The sequence below is a fragment of the Lolium rigidum genome, chromosome 6 (assembly GCF_022539505.1).
Source record: "Lolium rigidum isolate FL_2022 chromosome 6, APGP_CSIRO_Lrig_0.1, whole genome shotgun sequence".
Classification (NCBI taxonomy): Eukaryota; Viridiplantae; Streptophyta; class Magnoliopsida; order Poales; family Poaceae; genus Lolium; species Lolium rigidum.
In genome coordinates, this window is record NC_061513.1 from 65172464 (window position 1) to 65194204 (window position 21741).

Here is a 21741-nt window from a genome sequence, read left to right on the forward strand (position 1 = left end):
GTCACCAAAGGGAAGGGTGGAGCTGTCGACCAGAGAAAGAAGAGCCAACCATATAAAACCTTGCCACAGTAAACCCTAGATCAGTCATCGACCAACCAGCAGGGTAAGCCACCAAGAACACCAAGAACAGCAAGAACAGGAAGAACAGCCAGAGCTGTTCAGCCCATCCAAAATCACCACGAGGATCAAACCAAGATCACAAGCTCACAAGGAGGAGCAGGACAAGCATCGAGATCATCACTGAAGCAAACCTCTACACCAACCCCATTTCTAGGAGGCTGGAGTGAGGTATACACAAAGCATCATGAGCAAGCATCTGTCTTGCTCATAAATAAGCATATGCACCAATCACACACAAGCAAAAGGGTGTGATACCTCGTTTGTATCATCATCCGGCTACTAAGCCTTTTGGTGCAAGCAAATTAGAGAACAATGAAGAGGGAAATTACCAAGGGAACATTGGCATGTCAACAAGATGACATACCAGAGAAATCCAACCTGGATTAATCCCTAACTAGCCATTCAAAATCATCTAGCACCTAAAGCCTAGCAAGCCATCAGACATTAGACAGATTATGTCTATTTTTGTTGTCAACAGCAAAGGTAACTGGAAAACCAACATGGTTTCTTCCAGTGAGAGATTCACCAAATCACAGCAAACCAACTAAGGTGGGAGCTACCCTAACAGCAAAGCATGGCTGTCAGGGCCACCTCAACCACTTCACAAAATCCCACAGATAAGCCATGCACAAATATCATTACCCATATGGGTTCAAAAGGGAGCTAGGGTACCCAACAGATGTTGGCATCCCTCTAGCTCAATTTAATTAACTGTAAGATGATCACCACTGCAAGCAGTTCACATCATTTATCCACTTAGCCAAGCAAGACAACACAGATAAATGAATTATACAAGCAATTGTTGCACCAGAGCCTTGCAGATGATCCAATGGATCATTGCAAGCATCAACTGATGCTTGAGCAAGCACCATCACACACAGGCCAAGCCTGTGTGATGCACACACAGCACAGGGTGAGCACCAGATAGCCACAGAAGGAAGCACAGCAGTTAACCATCAAGCAAATGATGATCAGATAATCATCAGAGCTTGCTAGCTCATGCTACTGGTTGCTATAAGCCAAGCATAGCATCGAAATGAGCCAGCCTGCGAAGAATTACACCTAAACCATAACTGAATAAACAGATACTGAATTAATGACTTTATGATTGTATCCAGAAGCACATCAAAGGCATGATGAACCACTGGATCAAGATACCCAAGTAAAGCACATAGCACTCATCACTGGATAGTGTTGTTAAGCCAACAATAATACCCAATTAAGCATGCTCATAGAATTAAGCAAGAATTTGCAAGGAATACACACTATAATCAAGCCAGGGCAGCATAACTGTATACACTTGAGTGTCTAGCAAGAATAGTAACAAGAACAGAGGCACAGAGAAGGATTCAGGCAAGAAATGCTAGCGGAAGCAAGCATATAACTTAGGAATCTTGCACAGAAGCATGCCAGGGCTGCACACAGCAGTAACACAAGCACTGGCATGGTCATGGCAGCAATGGCCAAGGCCAGTGGAGCACAGCGGACACGGCAACCGGCGTAAGCGGCAGCACACGACGCAACTCGAGCACGGCAACGACAAAGCGAGCATACGCATACACGGCCTAGCTAGGCGCAGCGAGCACCGGCACGGCGGGCATCTCCATGAGGAGGAGCAGCGCGCGGCCGAGCTAGAGGATGAAGAAGAAGAGCGAGGCAAGAAAGAGAGAGGGGGAACACGTACCGAGGCGAGCGAGGCGACGGTCGCGGCCATGGCGGCCCACGGCGGCGCACGACCGAGCGCACGGCGGCACCTGGCCAGGCCAGGCCACGTCCAGACAAGCGCCGCAGCGCCCCGCACCACTGCGGCGAGGCCCACGGCGGCGCCATAGCGCCAGGAACCCTGGGAGCAGCGAGATCGCCGCGGATCCCGTAACCCTAGCCACAGCGAAGGGGTCGGGGACGAGCGGGAGCAGCGCCTTCTCCAGATCGACGCGGAGGAGGAGGACCGGCGTCACGAGGCGGTTCGTTTGCGCCCCATGGTGAGGGCCATGGCGGTCGGAGTTCGCCGGAATCGGCCGGCGACGGCGAGGGCGACACAAGTCGCCAGAGCGATGGGGAATTAGGGTTCGTCGAGGCGGCGCGGTGGGGGAGAGAGTGAGCGACCGCACGGGTCAGTTGGACCCGTGCTGGTCTAACCCAACCCGCTGGGCTCCACTGACAGGTGGGCCCAGGGGCAATTGTGACCTTTCACAAATTCATAAAATGTTAAAACTTTGAAAATCAATAGTAAATGTTTAATAGCTCTAAAAAATAATTAAAAATATGAAAATTGATCAGCATAAAATTCTCTATCTAAATAAAATATCAAAGAGATTTTTTGAAGACAACTAAGTATAAGTCTAAATTTGATGATTTAAATAATTATTTAAATCACACATATTATTTTCAATAATGAAAATAAGTCCATAAATGCAATTGGACTTTAAAAACACCTTGACAACATTTCAAGGTTGTAATTTACTTTAAACAGAGTATCTCCAAATCAATCTTAGTATCAACCTCTTACATAAAATAATAATGTCATCGGGAGGGGGGAACAAACCCTAAAACAGGAACCATGCATAATTGCTTCTTTAACCATTGCCCTTATCGGACAATGATGCTATTTTTCAAAAACAGAGGACAAGGGTCAGTCCACACCTTCCAAATGCAGAACTTTGTAGTGTTCAGGCAAGTTCATCACTTGCTCATGTCCTTTGTGTATTTCTATCAAATTACTTGCAAAGTACTATGGTTATCACTACTGCATAAAAACTAAAACCACTATTTTCATAACTATGAATATGACTAAGTGGTTGGCAATGGAACCATGGATTGTGTTGATATGGTGGAGGTTCCATTGCAACGGTTTATATCCATCTAGGATTAAACAACAAATGTCGCCAGTGATTCTTGTGCCGTAATACCCGTGTTAACCATAAGATCCGGAGTGGGAAGGAGTAGTCAAAAGTGTTTCCACCTCTCGTTCATCAACGGGTGCGCTTTACCGTAGTACACTTGTAATCCAAGGGGGCAAGCGGTGAGGCTGGGGAGTCCTAAGTCCCCACGGCATTGTCCGTAGTACACTTGTCGCCCGAAGGAGCAAGCGGTGAGGCTGGGGAGACCTAAGTCCCCACGGTATTGCGGTCTATGATGGGTTGCAGCTACCGGCGTAGGAATGTATGGTAGAGCTCTGCATTGTCGTCGTGGTCGGGGTCCACCCTGAAATCTACGGGAATAATGGGACCGGCGTGGACCCAGGATCGGGGCATGCAACAAAGGGTGGGTATTCGAGGTAGCGAAGGAACATGATTAGCTAGACCTTATACTGGGCCTCACACCGAAGGAAGTGTGGACGGGAAAGCTGCCCGGTTGGCACCAAGGTTAAGATCTCTTATGGGTAAAGCAACACACCTCTGCAGAGTGTAAAGAAGCGTGACATGTCACTCCCTGTTCCGGGATATGGAACTGCGAACGCGGCCGGAAAGGAGCTCCATGAAGTTCTAGTAAACCGGTGAAGGCTGACGGACATAGCTCTTTGAAATAAAAGCAATCTCTTGAAAAAATGTGTATCAAAACTTGCATTGGTGTAACGATCCCAGGTAATACCCTATTAGAGTTGTTTGCTCTTTTTCTTTTATGCATCATCATAGCATCATGCATCATATCATCCATGTTTTGGCAAAACAAATTTATTTTCGTAAGCTACATTTTATTTTCTTGTATGGTGCTAATAAACCCTTCCTCTCTTTCTTACTTCAAATAAACTCAAAATAATAATAATAATGTTTTGGATGTTTAACAAAACCTTTTTTTTAATCCTTGCTAAGGTTTCTAAAAATTCTCCACATGTTTTCAAAACTCCTTCTCTCCCAAAACGTGTTCCATCTTCTCTTGTTTTCTTTGAAGAAATGAAGAGGAGAAGAAGCCCAGCTAGATCATTTAATCTGCAAGTCCACCATCTAGACGAGTCACGCAGCAGCGTGCTTCCTTTCCTTGGTTGTCCTCACGCCATGGACCAAGCCAGCCACCACCACATTGCTTTCTGCCTCCTTATTCTCATCCTGGACCATTCCAACCACCAAGCACCCTTGAGCACGCCTCTCCCCACCTTCTTCCTCTCCACGCAAGACAACAAGCGGAAGGAAATATCTTCGTACAAAAAGCTCAGAAAACACCGGCGCCCATCACCGTCGCGCTGTCGTCTCCGGCCACCACCGCCAATCCGAGACCACCTCCAGCTTTGCAGTGAGACGCTGAAGCTCCTCGACACACGCGCGCATCCAATCGGCCACGAAAATCGACATCCATATCGTCGTTCTCCTCTCCGGCCACCACACACCGGCGAGATTTCCGACCGCCTCCGACCTCTTCCACCCCAGATGAGGTGTTCATCAACTTCCTGGTGAGATGGCGCCCCTTTTCCCTCTCTTTTCTGTTCTGTTTGCTCGTTGTTCGGCTTCGCCAAAATCTGACGAAACTGTCGACGTTTCTGTCTGAGAGAAAATCGTCGGAAGAACCTCGAGCTCGCCGTCGCCAGAAGTCGTCGTCCACCGCGCCGCGTGTGGGGATGGCTCATCCGTGATCCCCACTTCCTCCTCGATGTTTTCCTGGAGCCGGAGAAGCTTGGAAGGACAAGGCTGACCTTGTCTTCCTCCCGAGACTGCAACGCGTCTTCTTCCTCTACGTCCTCGTCTCCGTCTCCTCCGACCTGTACGTCTACAACAGCAACCTCCTGGTGAGCCCTCCGGCCAATTCCATCTCTCCGTCATTCAGTTTCCTGTACCGATCTCCGTCGTTCGCCTGTCGTCTCCGTCCGCAAATCACCTGGCCGCTCCGATCTGAAGTTCGAAAAACAGCACACACTTTCAGTTATATATCCGAACAGCAGTCCCTGTTTCCGTTTCCTCTGTTGTGTTGATCTGGAGATCAATCCCCAACGCCACATGACTACCATCCTTTTTGTTGGTCTTATATCCCTGCAACCTTTCTTTTCACTGTTTTAAAATCATGCGTGTCCCAATTCTGTACGAGATCTGATGTCAATCGAGTTTGCTCTTTTCCTGCTGCACTACCCAGCTAGCCAATGTTCTAATCCCGGTTGAACGAATCTCACATCTTCTTAATTATCTTTCACGGATGCGAATTCATGTGTTTGACATTCAAAATAACCTGCGCCTCCTCCTTGTACATCAGCTGAGTCTTAGTCTTAGCTTGTTGTTCTGTTCCCAGGCGATGCAACCAGTCAGTCCTGTTGCCAATGTCACATGTTTTCTGTCGTCAGTTTCGTCAGTAAACAAGACGCTCTCCAGCTCTGCTTCAAAACAGTGGCGACCCTGATTGGCTTAATATGATTCAGCGAGAAGATTTAATCAACAGCAGCGGGGGCATGTTCCATGTTCGATCCCTTCCTCGTTTATCTGTACAGAGTATCCCAGGATCAAATCCAATGTCAGCCTTTTGTTTCCAGATACTCGTCAGATCCAGCCATATCCATCTCTGTCTATTACAGTCTTCTTGATTCCCAAAAGCAGTCTATTTTATTTTATAATTTGTAAACAATAGCTCTTTTTGCAAAGTGCTTTATATAAAATTTGATCATAAAAATGCGAGGAATAATAATATGACATGTACATTCATGTTTGCATCCCGCATCATATCGTATCGCGTAGTTTGTACATATCACCTAATAAGAACACCCGGAGTATTTCGGATTCCGACTATAGGATTTCCCCGCTCCGATTAAATTTAAATTAGCTCATCATGCCATGTCTTGCCATGCTAATCAATATTTAAATTGCGCGCTAGAAAATTAACTTGAACTTAATAATTGTGTGTCGGGATTCCAATTCCGCTTAAATTGCATAAGTTGCATTGTACCATATTTGCCATGCCATGCATATCATCTTGAGCATGCCGATTCTTCTTCGTAGTTGTAAGATTTGCATCCGTTGTTTGTCCAGCATTTGCTTCTTCCCGGATAGGATCACGAAGTGGTGATGTGAGATACGACGAGTTCTCCGACAAGTTCTTCTCGGCCTTTTCACGAGCGAGCCCACCCCTTCACCTATTTTACTTTTACATGCTCTTTTGATCTATTGCTATCCTTATGTTGCGATTCTGTTGTGTCACGTGTCCTATCCACCGGTTACCTATATGTCCGAGATACACCTCCTCGCCCTACCTTTTGTTTGTTGTTTGCCAGCCTTGCGAGTCGTAGGCGTGTTTAGGCTTCGTTGTTATCTCGATCACGTTATCGGGATATGTTGGGTTGTTGGGAGATTTTCACATGCTATATCACTTGTTGGAGATACACATGCTTTACTTTATTGTTAACAACTAAAATTGTAAGCAGAGGCATCTCGTGAGCCCTTTGCGAAAGCATCGAACTTTGACTTGCTAATGTCCCCTAGGACCCGAGTTCTTGTTATCCGTTCCGAGATTGAGCGCTCTACCCATGCGTGGGGACGTTTATTGGGACCCCCTCACCCATTACCTTTTCTCAAGTCGGTTGAAAAGGGCCACAACCTTGGTTTTATTTGCCTATGCCATGTATGCCATGCTTTACTTATTGTTGCCTTCGGTGTTTACTTCCTGTTGCCTTCGGGTGTTTATATTCTGCATCGTACCCCGCGGGACGTTTAGCGAAGCGTGTGGTTCGCACGCCTAGCCGCCGTCGCAAACCCCGAGTCCGCTTTGGAGTACGGCTGCGACTTCGTTACGGGTAGCTTAGTCGTGTGGCCCCCTAGACTTTCTTGTTGAACCGGGAACGGTCTTGTTGTGAGACATCCACCTGTCGTAAGTGGGTCGAGCATGCGTATGGTTACATTTGGGCAACCCCCGCGGGTGTACATCTTATCGATAAGCCGTGTCCGCGGTTATGGACGACTTGGAATTGTATAGCTTGATCATAGAACAACTTACACCTTATTTCCTGTTGCTAATAATTTTCTAATAAAACATTTTCAAAAAGTGTGTGTGCCTTTGCCAGTACCTCTTTGCGAAGGGGGATCGCATCGGCTGTGTTATGTTTGCAGAGTATAGAACTGTTATCTTGTGCGCTCTCTTATCTTCTCTGAGTAGACGGATGTTGTAGCGTGTCTCTATTGGATAGTAGCTTTGTCGCCGCTAAACTCCACATATAGCCGGTGAAGTTTATACCGCCCACCGCCGAGCATAGCTGGTCTTGTCTCGCAAGTACGTGCCAATGGTACTTACCCTCGCCTTCCTTTCTTTTTGTCTCCTCCCCCTTTTGTCGGCAACCGATGGCCCGACTTTGACAGATACGAGATGTCGACGTTAGCAAGGTTACCCTTCCGGCTTGGCCTGGGCAGGGTTATGGACGCCAACGTTTATCTTCAGGACTCTTAGTCCAATTTGTATCTTGTCCGTACTCGGACGCATTCGATCTTCTGTATGATTCGGATCTTTGTATTGTATTTTGTATCTTGACTCGTTGGAGTCGTTGTTGTAATATATGTATCTTGTGGGCTCTATTGTAATCCTGTTGTAATGTTACCGCTCGTGTTAATTCCTCTGACATCACGTGTGTGATTCTTCGTGCACGTCGTGTCGGAGGGCGTCTCTGAATCGATATCGTGCGGATTTCGGCGGGATCGCTGGAATCCTCAGGATACCGGTTCCGGGGCGTCACAAGTTGGTATCGAGTCCTCGGAGTTGACGGTACCCCACTAGTCCAGCCTGTAGGATAACCTTGCCAACGGACGTTGTTGTGTCTAGTGCCAAAAACTATTTTCTGAAAATTCGTTGGATAGTTCTGATTAGCTCTGATTTTCTCCTTACCTATATTCTTTCTCCTCTTATCTTTGCGAGTTTTGAGTCTTCTCTCTTATCTGAGTTTTCTAAGTCTTAGGTTTCCGACGTGGGTTGGACGATCTATGTCTTTATCCTATTAGGTCCGATCTTCGGAGGATCCCGACGGAAACTCATCATCAACAGCGGAACAACGACTTCTTGTTAGTGGTGTCGAGGAGATCGACACATCGCCTGAAGATCCGCTAGTTCACCTCTCTTCCCCCGTACCTGGACGTGGGATCTCGGGGCGCGATCCCTTGTTAGTGGTGTCGATTGTAACGACCCCAGGTAATACCCTATTAGAGTTGTTTGCTCTTTTTCTTTTATGCATCATCATAGCATCATGCATCATATCATCCATGTTTTGGCAAAATAAATTTATTTTCGTAAGCTACATTTTATTTTCTTGTATGGTGCTAATAAACCCTTCCTCTCTTTCTTACTTCAAATAAACCCAAAATAATAATAATAATGTTTTGGATGTTTAACAAAACCTTTTTTTTAATCCTTGCTAAGGTTTCTAAAAATTCTCCACATGTTTTCAAAACTCCTTCTCTCCCAAAACGTGTTCCATCTTCTCTTGTTTTCTTTGAAGAAATGAAGAGGAGAAGAAGCCCAGCTAGATCATTTAATCTGCAAGTCCACCATCTGGACGAGTCACGCAGCAGCGTGCTTCCTTTTCTTGGTTGTCCTCACGCCATGGACCAAGCCAGCCACCACCACATTTCTTTCTGCCTCCTTATCCTCATCCTGGACCATTCCAACCACCAAGCACCCTTAAGCACGCCTCTCCCCACCTTCTTCCTCTCCACGCAAGACAACAAGCGGAAGGAAATATCTTCGTACAAAAAGCTCAGAAAACACCGGCGCCCATCACCGTCGCGCTGTCGTCTCCGGCCACCACCGCCAATCCGAGACCACCTCCAGCTTTGCAGTGAGACGCTGAAGCTCCTCGACACACGCGCGCATCCAATCGGCCACGAAAATCGACATCCATATCGTCGTTCTCCTCTCCGGCCACCACACACCGGCGAGATTTCCGACCGCCTCCGACCTCTTCCACCCCAGATGAGGTGTTCATCAACTTCCTGGTGAGATGGCGCCCCTTTTCCCTCTCTTTTCTGTTCTGTTTGTTCGTTGTTCGGCTTCGCCAAAATCTGACGAAACTGTCGACGTTTCTGTCTGAGAGAAAATCGTCGGAAGAACCTCGAGCTCGCCGTCGCCAGAAGTCGTCGTCCACCGCGCCGCGTGTGGGGATGGCTCATCCGTGATCCCCACTTCCTCCTCGATATTTTCCTGGAGCCGGAGAAGCTTGGAAGGACAAGGCCGACCTTGTCTTCCTCCCGAGACTGCAACGCGTCTTCTTCCTCTACGTCCTCGTCTCCGTCTCCTCCGACCTGTACGTCTACAACAGCAACCTCCTGGTGAGCCCTCCGGCCAATTCCATCTCTCCGTCATTCAGTTTCCTGTACCGATCTCCGTCGTTCGCCTGTCGTCTCCGTCCGCAAATCACCTGGCCGCTCCGATCTGAAGTTCGTCCAGAAAAACAGCACACACTTTCAGTTATATATCCGAACAGCAGTCCCTGTTTCCGTTTCCTCTGTTGTGTTATCTGGAGATCAATCCCCAACGCCACATGACTACCATCCTTTTTGTTGGTCTTATATCCCTGCAACCTTTCTTTTCACTGTTTTAAAATCATGCGTGTCCCAATTCTGTACGAGATCTGATGTCAATCGAGTTTGCTCTTTTCCTGCTGCACTACCCAGCTAGCCAATGTTCTAATCCCGGTTGAACGAATCTCACATCTTCTTAATTATCTTTCACGGATGCGAATTCATGTGTTTGACATTCAAAATAACCTGCGCCTCCTCCTTGTACATCAGCTGAGTCTTAGTCTTAGCTTGTTGTTCTGTTCCCAGGCGATGCAACCAGTCAGTCCTGTTGCCAATGTCACATGTTTTCTGTCGTCAGTTTCGTCAGTAAACAAGACGCTCTCCAGCTCTGCTTCAAAACAGTGGCGACCCTGATTGGCTTAATATGATTCAGCGAGAAGATTTAATCAACAGCAGCGGGGGCATGTTCCATGTTCGATCCCTTCCTCGTTTATCTGTACAGAGTATCCCAGGATCAAATCCAATGTCAGCCTTTTGTTTCCAGATACTCGTCAGATCCAGCCATATCCATCTCTGTCTATTACAGTCTTCTTGATTCCCAAATGCAGTCTATTTTATTTTATAATTTGTAAACAATAGCTCTTTTTGCAAAGTACTTTATATAAAATTTGATCATAAAAATGCGAGGAATAATAATATGACATGTACATTCATGTTTGCATCCCGCATCATATCGTATCGCGTAGTTTGTACATATCACCTAATAAGAACACCCGGAGTATTTCGGATTCCGACTATAGGATTCCCCGCTCCGATTAAATTTAAATTAGCTCATCATGCCATGTCTTGCCATGCTAATCAATATTTAAATTGCGCGCTAGAAAAATAACTTGAACTTAATAATTGTGTGTCGGGATTCCAATTCCGCTTAAATTGCATAAGTTGCATTGTACCATATTTGCCATGCCATGCATATCATCTTGAGCATGCCGATTCTTCTTCGTAGTTGTAAGATTTGCATCCGTTGTTTGTCCAGCATTTGCTTCTTCCCGGATAGGATCACGAAGTGGTGATGTGAGATACGACGAGTTCTCCGACAAGTTCTTCTGCAGCTTTTCACAGGCGAGCCCACCCCTTCACCTATTTTACTTTTACATGCTCTTTTGATCTATTGCTATCCTTATGTTGCGATTCTGTTGTGTCACGTGTCCTATCCACCGGTTACCTATATGTCCGAGATACACCTCCTCGCCCTACCTTTTGTTTGTTGTTTGCCAGCCTTGCGAGTCGTAGGCGTGTTTAGGCTCTGTTGTTATCTCGATCTGTTATCGGGATATGTTGGGTTGTTGGGAGATTTTCACATGCTATATCACTTGTTGGAGATACACATGCTTTACTTTATTGTTAACAACTAAAATTGTAAGCAGAGGCATCTGTGAGCCCCTTTGCGAAAGCATCGGAACTTTGACTTGCTAATGTCCCCTAGGACCCGAGTTCTTGTTATCTGTTCCGAGATTGAGCGCTCTACCCATGCGTGGGGACGTTTATTGGGACCCCCTCACCCATTACCTTTTCTCAAGTCGGTTGAAAAGGGGCCACAACATTGCTTTTATTTGCCTATGCCATGTATGCCATGCTTTACTTACCGTTGCCTTCGGGTGTTTACTTCCGTTGCCTTCGGTGTTTATATTCAGTACCGTACCCCGCGGGACGTTTAGCGAAGCGTGTGGTTCGCACGCCTAGCCGCCGTCGCAAACCCCGAGTCCGCTTCGAGTACGTACGGACTTCGTTACGGGTAGCTTAGTCGGGTGGCCCCCTAGACTTTCTTGTTGAACTCGGGAACGGTCTTGTTGTGAGACATCCACCCGTCGTAAGTGGGTTGAGCATGCGTATGGTTACATTTGGGCAACCCCTGCAGGGTGTACATCTTATCGATAAGCCGTGTCCGCGGTTATGGACGACTTGGAATTGTATAGCTTGATCATAGAACAACTTACACCTTATTTCCTGTTGCTAATAATTTGCTAATAAAAAATTTTCAAAAAGTGTGTGTGCCTTTGCCAGTACCTCTTTGCGAAGGGGGATCGCATCGGTCTGTGTTATGTTTGCGAGTATAGAACCGTTATCTTGTGCGCTCTCTTATCTTCTCCGAGTAGACGGATGTTGTAGCGTGTCTCTATTGGATAGTAGCTTTGCTGCCGCTAAACTCCACATATAGCCGGGTGAAGTTTATACCGCCCACCGGCGAGCATAGCCGGTCTTGTCTCGCAAGTACGTGCCAATGGTACTTACCCTCGCCTTCCTTTCTTTTTGTCTCCTCCCCCTTTTGTCGGCAACCGATGGCCCGACTTTGACAGGTACGAGATGTCGACGTTAGCAAGGTTACCCTTCCGGCTTGGCTTGGGCAGGGTTATGGACGCCAACGTTTATCTTCAGGACTCTTAGTCCAATTTGTATCTTGTCCGTACTCGGACGCATTCGATCTTCTGTATGATTCGGATCTTTGTATTGTATTTTGTATCTTGACTCGTTGGAGTCGTTGTTGTAATATATGTATCTTGTGGGCTCTATTGTAATCCTGTTGTAATGTTACCGCTCGTGTTAATTCCTCTGACATCACGTGTGTGATTCTTCGCGCACTTCGTGTCGGAGGGCGTCTCTGAATCGATATCGTGCGGATTTCGGCGGGATCGCTGGAATCCTCAGGATACCGGTTCCGGGGTGTCACAATTGGTATTAGACTTTCTGGTCTAATATCGTAGCTAGTGCATTAAACACCTCTTCTCTATAATGAACTTGTTGAGTACGCTCGTACTCATTCCAATCTTAAATCCCTTGCTTAGATTGTCTGAATCGTCTGGAGGAGAACTACGACAACCCTGAAGGAGCCGAGATCATCGGCTACGAAGAACCAGACCTCTATGGAGGTATTGAATGCGTAGACTACCTCATAGTCTACGGAACCGGGGAGGCTTCCGGAGGAGAACAAGCCTAGAATCATCTAGTAGTAGTAGAAGTCGAGCAGCCCGAACTCTTAATACTAGCTGCTCGAGAGAATAAATGTACAACTTAATGAGACTTCTATATTGTAAGCTAAGTTGGGTTCGCCTCGAACCCAGGAGTATTCCTCTTAGGACTCAAGAGGAGCTCCGAGACGATATGTGTATGATGTTTGTAATATTAAATGAATGAGTTATGGACCTGCTATGTTCGTTGTACTACTCGAGGGATGTAATATTTGCGAATGGTACTTCGTGAATGTTATGTCAACGACTGGCATACTACAACATGCGATGGTATGCGGGGTCACCACGAGTTGGTATCGAGAGCAAAAGCTTTGACCTTAGGTTGGAACCTAGTAAATGGGACCGAACGTTAGGAGTCAAATAGGACTAGTAAAGAATTCTCTAAAAATATGGTGAATATTCAATTGAGAATACAACAATCATATCTTTTAGTGCGATAATTCTTTATTATCACTATTATGATGCATTATTACTAATCTTATATTCTTTCTATTTCTACAGACCTAACAATGGCAAGTTCACGTCCGGACGAAACGTGAAAGTGATGGATTTAACACCGAGTGAATATGAAGGAGGACTTGCGGATATTTTACGTGCCATGTTACTTGAATTTGGGTGTGATCCCCGTATCCAAGTAAAGAAATACATGTACTATGATGGTACCGTATTGGCAAAGTGTAGGGTAGGGCTGCGACTTCCCGAATCTTTGGGAATGAGCGTAGTAATGCCAGCAGGTGAAGCCAGAACTATCAACACAGCCTACCATATAGCCGTTATGAGAGCCATAACCGATATTCGGGAGCATAAGACGAAAGAGCTTATGGTTCACCCACATTCCTCATATGGAGGAGGAAGATGATCCCATGCTTAACCACTTCAAATATGCAAAACGCAAACCTGTAGAAGCTGCAAAATACATGGATAATAGCCACAACTTACTATCATTTCTCTTTCAGTTGAACCATCATTTGACGGGAGCAATTGATACGATGCTAGAGGAGTTTACTGAACCCAAGGAGGAGACTAGGGGGAAAGAACCTATGGAGAATGTGGTGCACACACCAGCTTACTCACTGGTGACTACATTAGTATTGACCACCCCGATCGAGAAGCTACACTGTTACACCCGGGAACTATTTTAATAGTTCCTATAGAGGATATGAGGGTGGAGAGGAATCCGGAAACAATCAGCGTTCCGAGACTCCTATAGAAAACTCCACGGGTTGGCGTTGGGGATCTGATACGGGAACTCATAGTACTTCAGTGTATTATGACGGAGATATGAATGAGGACGCCACGACCCAGCACCAGAGTTATCCGTGGAATGGAAAAGAAGATGGAGGGTATCCTACACAGGTTGAGTCGGGTACAAATGTTGGAAATACCTATGGTGGAGCCACAGGGGAGTACACCCGATGAGTGGACTATGATGCACTGAATGACCAGTTCGTGAACACTGATTTCTCCCTAGGATCATCATCTGATTCTGACTACCAGCCGACGGGGAGACCTTATGTTCCGGGTTCCGTCGAGACGACACGTTCGACCGGATGGAAGCCTGGGATGTACCGGGAGTGAAGCATGACTAGAGACCACCAAGGGAGGCGAGACTATAATACACAAGTACCACGTGTATTATAGTATGTAATATTGTAGAAATTTGTACATATACTTCAATAAGTGAGTTTGCATACTCACAACGTCACTGAGTATTGTAATAAGACCACTTAAGTATGTATATACATGGTATATGTTTTGTATGATTTGGATTTGCTTCTTGATTTCCATTGCGTGACTAGTTCTGTGCACAAAGTTGAGCTCAGAAAACTTGCGCATGGAGTAATTATTGTAGGATAACGTAGCATAGAAAACAAAAATTTTCCTACCGCGAACACGCAATCCAAGCCAAGATGCAATCTAGAAGACGGTAGCAACGAGGGGGTATCGAGTCTTACCCTTGAAGAGATTCCAAAGCCTACAAGATGAGGCTCTTGTTGCTGCGGTAGACGTTCACTTGCCGCTTGGAAAAGCGCGTAGAAGATCTTGATCACGATCGGTTCCGGCGCCACGAACGGGCAGCACCTCCGTACTCGGTCACACGTTCGGTTGTTGATGAAGACGACGTCCACCTCCCCGTTCCAGCGGGCAGCGGAAGTAGTAGCTCCTCTTGAATCCGACAGCACGACGGCGTGGTGTTGGTGGTGGTGGAGAAGTCCGGCGGAGCTTCGCTAAGCGTGCGGGAAGTGGAGGAGCGGGGCGGCTAGGGTTTGGGGAGAGGGGGGCGCCGGCCACTATGGGGTGCGGCCACCTTGGTGGTTCTTGGGTGGCCGGCCCCCTCCCCTTGTCCCCTCATTATATAGGTGGAACCCCAAGAGGTGGTGTCCAAGTCTTCGAATAAGACCCGAACCAAAAACCTTCCATAGGAGGGGGGAAACCTAGCCAAGCTAGGACTCCCACCAAGGTGGGAGTTCCACCTCCCATGTGGGGGTGGCCGGCCCCCTAAGGGGAGTCCACTTGGGACTCCTCCCCCACTAGGGTTGGCCGGCCATGGAGGTGGAGTCCCATGTGGACTCCACCTTCCTTGGTGGTTTCTTCCGGACTTTTCTAGAACCTTCTAGAACCTTCCATAGAACCTTCCGCGACATTTTATTCACATAAAATGACATCCTATATATGAATCTTATTCTCCGGACCATTCCGAACTCCTCGTGATGTCCGGGATCACATCCGGGACTTCGAACAAATATTCCAACTCCATTCCATATTCAAGAACTACCATTTCAACATCCAACTTTAAGTGTGTCACCCTACGGTTCGTGAACTATGCGGACATGGTTGAGTACTCACTCCGACCAATAACCAATAGCGGGATCCGGAGATCCATAATGGCTCCCACATATTCAACGATGACTTTAGTGATCGAATGAACCATTCACATATATTACCAATTCCCTTTGTCTCGCGATATTTTACTTGTCCGAGGTTTGATCTTCGGTATCACTCTATACCTTGTTCAACCTCGTCTCCCGACAAGTACTCTTTACTCGTACTCGTGGTATGTGGTCTCTTATGAACTCATTCTTATGCTTGCATGACATTAGACGACATTCCACCGAGAGGGCCCAGAGTATATCTATCCGTCATCGGGATGGACAAATCCCACTGTTGATCCATATGCCTCAACTCATACTTTCCGGATACTTAATCCCACCTTTATAGGCACCCATTTACGCAGTGGTGTTTGGTGTAATCAAAGTACCTTTCCGGTATAAGTGATTTACATGATCTCATGGTCATAAGGACTAGGTAACTATGTATCGAAAGCTTATAGCAAATAACTTAATGACGAGATCTTATGCTACGCTTAATTGGGTGTGTCCATTACATCATTCATATAATGATATAACCTTGTTATTAATAACATCCAATGTTCATGATTATGAAACTAATCATCCATTAATCAACAAGCTAGTTTAAGAGGCATACTAGGGACTTCTTGTTTGTCTACATATCACACATGTACTAATGTTTCGGTTAATACAATTCTAGCATGATATATAAACATTTATCATAAACATAAAGATATAAATAATAACCACTTTATTATTGCCTCTAGGGCATATCTCCTTCGAGTCTCCCACTTGCACTAGAGTCAATAATCTAGATTACATTGTAATATACCTAACACCCATGGCATTCCGGTGTTGGTCATGCTTTGCCCTAGGGAGAGCTTTAGTCAACGGATCCGCTACATTCGGATCGGTATGTACTTTGCAAATCTTTACTTCTCCATCTTCGATGTACTCGCGAATCGAGTGGTAACACAGCCTTGATATGCTTCAGCCTCTTGTGTGACCTTGGCTCTTGTGCATTGGCGATGGCACCCATGTTATCACAAGTAAATGATTAATGGGTCCAATGCACTAGGAACCACACCGAGCTCTACAATGAACCTCTTCATCCATACCGCTCCGATGAAGCCTCGAAGCCGCTATGTACTACGATTCTCGTTGAAGACTTCGCCACCGTGCACTCGCTTCGAGCTTGCCCAGCTTCATGCAGAGCACCATTCAATATAAACACGTACCCGGATTGTGACTTAGAGTCATCGGGATCGGTGTTCCAACTTGCATCGGTGTAACCATTTACAACGAGCTCTTGGTCACCTCCATAACAAAGAAACATATCCTTAGTTCTTTTCAAGTACTTCGAGATATTCTTGACCGCTGTCCAGTGTTCCATTCCTGGATCACTTTGATATCTCGCTAGTCAAACTAACGGCATGTGCTATATCCGGTCTAGTACATAGCATGGCATACATGATAGATCCTACTGCCGAGGCATAGGGGATATTACTCATCCTTTCTCTTTCTTCTGCCGTAGCCGGTCCTTGAGTCTTACTCAAGACCTTGCCTGGTAACATAGGTAAGAATCCTTTCTTACTTTCGTCCATTCTAAACTTCTTTAGAATCTTGTCCATATATGTACTCTGTGATAGCCCTATTAGGCGTCTTGATCTATCTCTATAAATCTTGATGCCTAATATATATGATGCTTCACCAAGGTCTTTCATTGAAAAACTATTATTCAAATAACCTTTAACATTCGCTTAATAGTTCTATATCATTCCCGATCAATAATATGTCATCTACATATAATATCGGGAATGCTACGGAGCTCCCACTCACTTTCTTGTAAATACGGGCCTCTCCATGACACTTGTATAAACCCGAAGTCTTTGATTACCTTATCAAAACGTCGGTTCCAACTTCTTGATGCTTGCTTCGATCCATAGATTGAACGCTGAAGTTTGCATACTTTGTCGACATTTTTAGGATCGACAAAACCTTTGGGTTGTACCATATACAACTCTTCCTCAATGTCTCCATTAAGGAACGCCGTTTTGACATCCATCCGCCAAATCTCATAATCGAAAAATGCAGCTATTGCTAACAAAATCCTCACAGATTTTAGCTTCGCTACCGGTGAGAAAGTCTCATCGTAGTCAACTCCTTGAATTTGTCGGAAACCCTTTGCGACAAGTCGAGCTTTATAGACGGTAATATTACCATCGGCATCCGTTTTTCTCTTGAAGATCCATTTATTCTCGACGACCTTTCGGCTATCGGGTAAGTCTACCAAAGTCCATACTTTGTTATCATACATGGATCCCATTTCGGATTTCATGGCTTCTTGCCATTTGTTGGAATCTGGGCTCATCATCGCTTCTTCATACGTCGCAGGGTCCTCATCATTGTTATCCACAATCATGACATTTAGACTAGGATCAAACCAATCAGGAGTGGTACGTTCCCTTGTCGATCCGCGAGGTTCGATAGTTTCCTCGTTCGAAGTTTCATGATCATTATCATTAGCTTCCTCTCGTTGCCGTGTAGGCGGTACAGGTACAACTTCCTGTACTGCGCTACTCTGATCAACGAGTATAGATTCATCAATCTCATCGAGTTCTACTTTTCTTCCAGTCACTTCTTTAGTGAGAAATTCTTTCTCAAGAAAGGTTCCGTTCTTAGCAACAAAGACTTTGCCTTCGGATCTGTGATAGAAAGTGTACCCTATAGTTTCCTTAGGGTATCCTATGAAGACGCATTTCTCCGCTTTGGGTTCTAGCTTGTCCGGTTGTAACTTTTTTACATAGGCTTCGCAACCCCAAACTTTCGAGAACGTCAGCTTAGGTTTCTTATTAAACCATAATTCATACGGTGTCGTTTCTACGGATTTTGATGGTGCTCTATTTAAAGTGAATGCGGCTGTCTCTAATGCATAACTCCAAAATGATAACGGCAAATCAGTAAGAGACATCATAGAACGAACCATATCTAAGAGAGTTCGATTACGACGTTCGGACACACCGTTTTGTTGTGGTGTTCCGGCGGTGTCAATTGTGAAAGTATTCCGCATTTCTTTAAATGCATGCCAAACTCATAACTCGGATATTCACCTCCACGATCGGATCGTAGAAATTTAATCTTCTTGTTACGTTGATTTTCTACTTCACTTTGGAATTCCTTAAACTTCTCGAAAGTTTCGGATTTATGTTTCATGAAATAGATATACCCATATCTACTCGGATCATCTCGTGAAGGTTAGAACATAACGATAACCACCGCGCGATGCTACGCTCATTGGTCCGCACACATCGGTATGTATGATTTCCAATAAGTCGAGTAGCTCGCTCCATCATACCGAGAAAATGGAGTCTTAGTCATTTTTCCCATTAGACATGCTTCGCATCTGTCAAGTGACTCAAAGTCAAGTGATTCAAGTAATCCATCGGTATGGAGTTTCTTCATGCGTTTCACTCCAATATGACCAAGACGACGATGCCACATATAAGTAGAATTATCATTCAATTTAATTCGCTTAGCATCAATGTTATGTATATGCGTATCACTACTATCGAGATCTAATAGAAATAAGCCATTCTTTTGTGGTGCTCGACCATAAAAGATATTATTCATAAAAATAGAACAACCATTATTCTCGGACTTGAATGAATAACCGTCTTGCATTAAACAAGATCCGAGATATAATGTTCATGCTCAACGCGAGTACATAATAACAATTATTTAGGCTTAAAACTAATCCCGAAGGTAGATGTAGAGGAAGTGTGCCGATTGCGATCACATTGACCTTGGATCCGTTTCCAACGTGCATCGTCACTTCATCCTTCGAGCGGTTGTCGTTTATTCTTTAGTTCCTGTTTCGAGTTACAAATATGAGCAACCGAACCAGTATCAAATACCTAGGTACTAGAACGAGAACCGATGAAATGAACATCTATAACATGTATATCGGATATACCTTCTTTCTTCTTTTTGACAAGGCCGCTCTTCGGATCAGCCGGATACTTGGAGCAATTACGCTTCCGGTGTCCCTTCTCCTTACGAGTAATAGCACTCAGACATCGGGCTTAGGGCCGTTCTTAGGTTTCATAGGAGGCGTGGCAGCTTTCTTGCCACCCTTCTTGAATTTTCCCTTAGACTTGCCCTGTTTCTTGAAACCGGTGGTCTTGTTGACCATCAACACTTGGTGCTCTTTCTTGATCTCAATCTCTGCAGCTTTTAGCATGCCAAAGAGTTCAGAGTAACTCCTTGTTCATGTTCCGCATATTGTAGTTCATCACAAAGTTCTTGTAACTTGGTGGCGGTGATTGAAGGACACGATTAATCCCCGAGTCACGTTAGGAATCACTATTCCCAAGTCACCGAGTTTCTTCGCATGCCCGGTCATGGCGAGCATGTGCTCACTAACGGAGCTACCTTCTTCCATCATGCGAGTGAAAAATTGTTTCGATGCTTCATAGCATTCCACGGCCGCATGAGTCTCAAAAATAGTCTTCAACTCTTTCATCAACTCATGAGGATCGTGGTGCTCAAAACGTTTTTGAAGATCGGATTCCGGACCGCATAAGATAGCACACCGAACTTGAGAGTACCGAGTTTTTCGAGTCGCGTAAACGGCTTTTACTTCATCGGTTTCGGTTTACGAGGAGGGTCACCTAGCGGTGCATCAAGTACATATTGCAGATTTCCGCCAGAGAGGAAGATCCTCACATGACGGAACCAGTCGGTGAAGTTGCTACCGTTGCTCTTAAGCTTTTCTTTCTCTAGGAACTGGTTAAAATTGATTGGGGACGCCATCTCTACAACATATATTTGCAATAGTTTAGACTAAGTTTATGACAAATTGAGTTCAAATTTTAATTCTACATAATTAAAAATCTAGGTGAACTCCCACTCAAAACAATATCCCTCGCATTGTCTTAGTGATCACACGAACCAAATCCACCGCACCTAAACCCGATCATCACGAGAAAAGGTGTGATTTCAATGGCGAACACTCAAAGTGTTCATCATATCAATCATATGATTCATGCTCTACCTTTCGGTATCATGTGTTCCGAGACCATGTCTGTACATGCTAGGCTCGTCAAGGCCACCTTAGTATCCGCATGTGCAAAACTGTCTTGCACCCGTTGTGTATGTACTTATTGAATCTATCACACCCGATCATCACGAGATGCTTCGGAACGACAAGACTTGATAACGGTGCTACTAAGGATGAACACTTTATTATCTTGAGATTTTAGTGAGGGATCATCTTATAATGCTACCGTCGCGATCTAAGCAAAATAAGATGCATAAAAGGATTAACATCACATGCAGTTCATATGTGATATGATATGGCCCTTTTGTCTTTGCGCCTTTGATCTTCATCTCCAAAGCACGGACATGATCTCCATCATCTTCGGGCATGATCTCCATCATCGTCGGCGTAGCGTCAAGGTCAATGGCGCCGTCTTCATGATTGTCCTCCATGTAGCAACTATTACAACTAATTTGAAATACTACTCAACATGAAATTTAAAGACAACCATAAGGCTCCCGCCGGTTGCCACAATACAATAATGATCATCTCATACATATTCATCATCACATTATGGCCATATCACATCACCAAACCACCGCAAAAACAAGTTAGACGCTCTCTAATTTGGTTTGCATATTTTACGTGGTTTAGGGTTTTCGATATAGATCTAATCTACCTACGAACATGAACCACAACGTTGATACTAATGTTGTCAATAGAAGAGTAAATTGAATCTTTACTATAGTAGGAGAGACGAGACACCCGCAAAGCCTCTTATGCAATACAAGTTGCATGTCGAACGAGGAACAAGTCTCATGAACGCGGTCATGTAAAGTTAGTCCGAGCCGCTTCATCCCACTATGCCATAAAGATGCAAAGTACTCAACTAAAGATAACAAGAGCATCAACGCCCACAAAACCATTGTGTTCTACTCGTGCAACCATCTATGCATAGACACGGCTCCGATACCACCGTAGGATAACGTAGCATAGAAAACAAAAATTTCCTACCGCGAACACGCAATCCAAGCCAAGATGCAATCTAGAAGACGGTAGCAACGAGGGGGTATCGAGTCTTACCCTTGAAGAGATTCCAAAGCCTACAAGATGAGGCTCTTGTTGCTGCGGTAGACGTTCACTTGCCGCTTGCAAAAGCGCGTAGAAGATCTTGATCACGATCGGTTCCGGCGCCACGAACGGGCAGCACCTCCGTACTCGGTCACACGTTCGGTTGTTGATGAAGACGACGTCCACCTCCCCGTTCCAGCGGGCAGCGGAAGTAGTAGCTCCTC

The 21741-nt window shown here is 45.4% G+C and overlaps 1 long non-coding RNA gene across 1 annotated transcript; it reads left to right on the forward strand.

Moving 5' to 3' along the window:
* The first annotated feature begins 8714 nt into the window (after positions 1–8714).
* LOC124659343 lies at positions 8715–10619 on the forward strand. The gene is made up of 3 exons (XR_006989546.1): positions 8715–9008; positions 9107–9341; positions 10570–10619. It is a non-coding gene; the product is annotated as an uncharacterized LOC124659343 (long non-coding RNA).
* The last annotated feature ends 11122 nt before the right edge of the window (positions 10620–21741 follow it).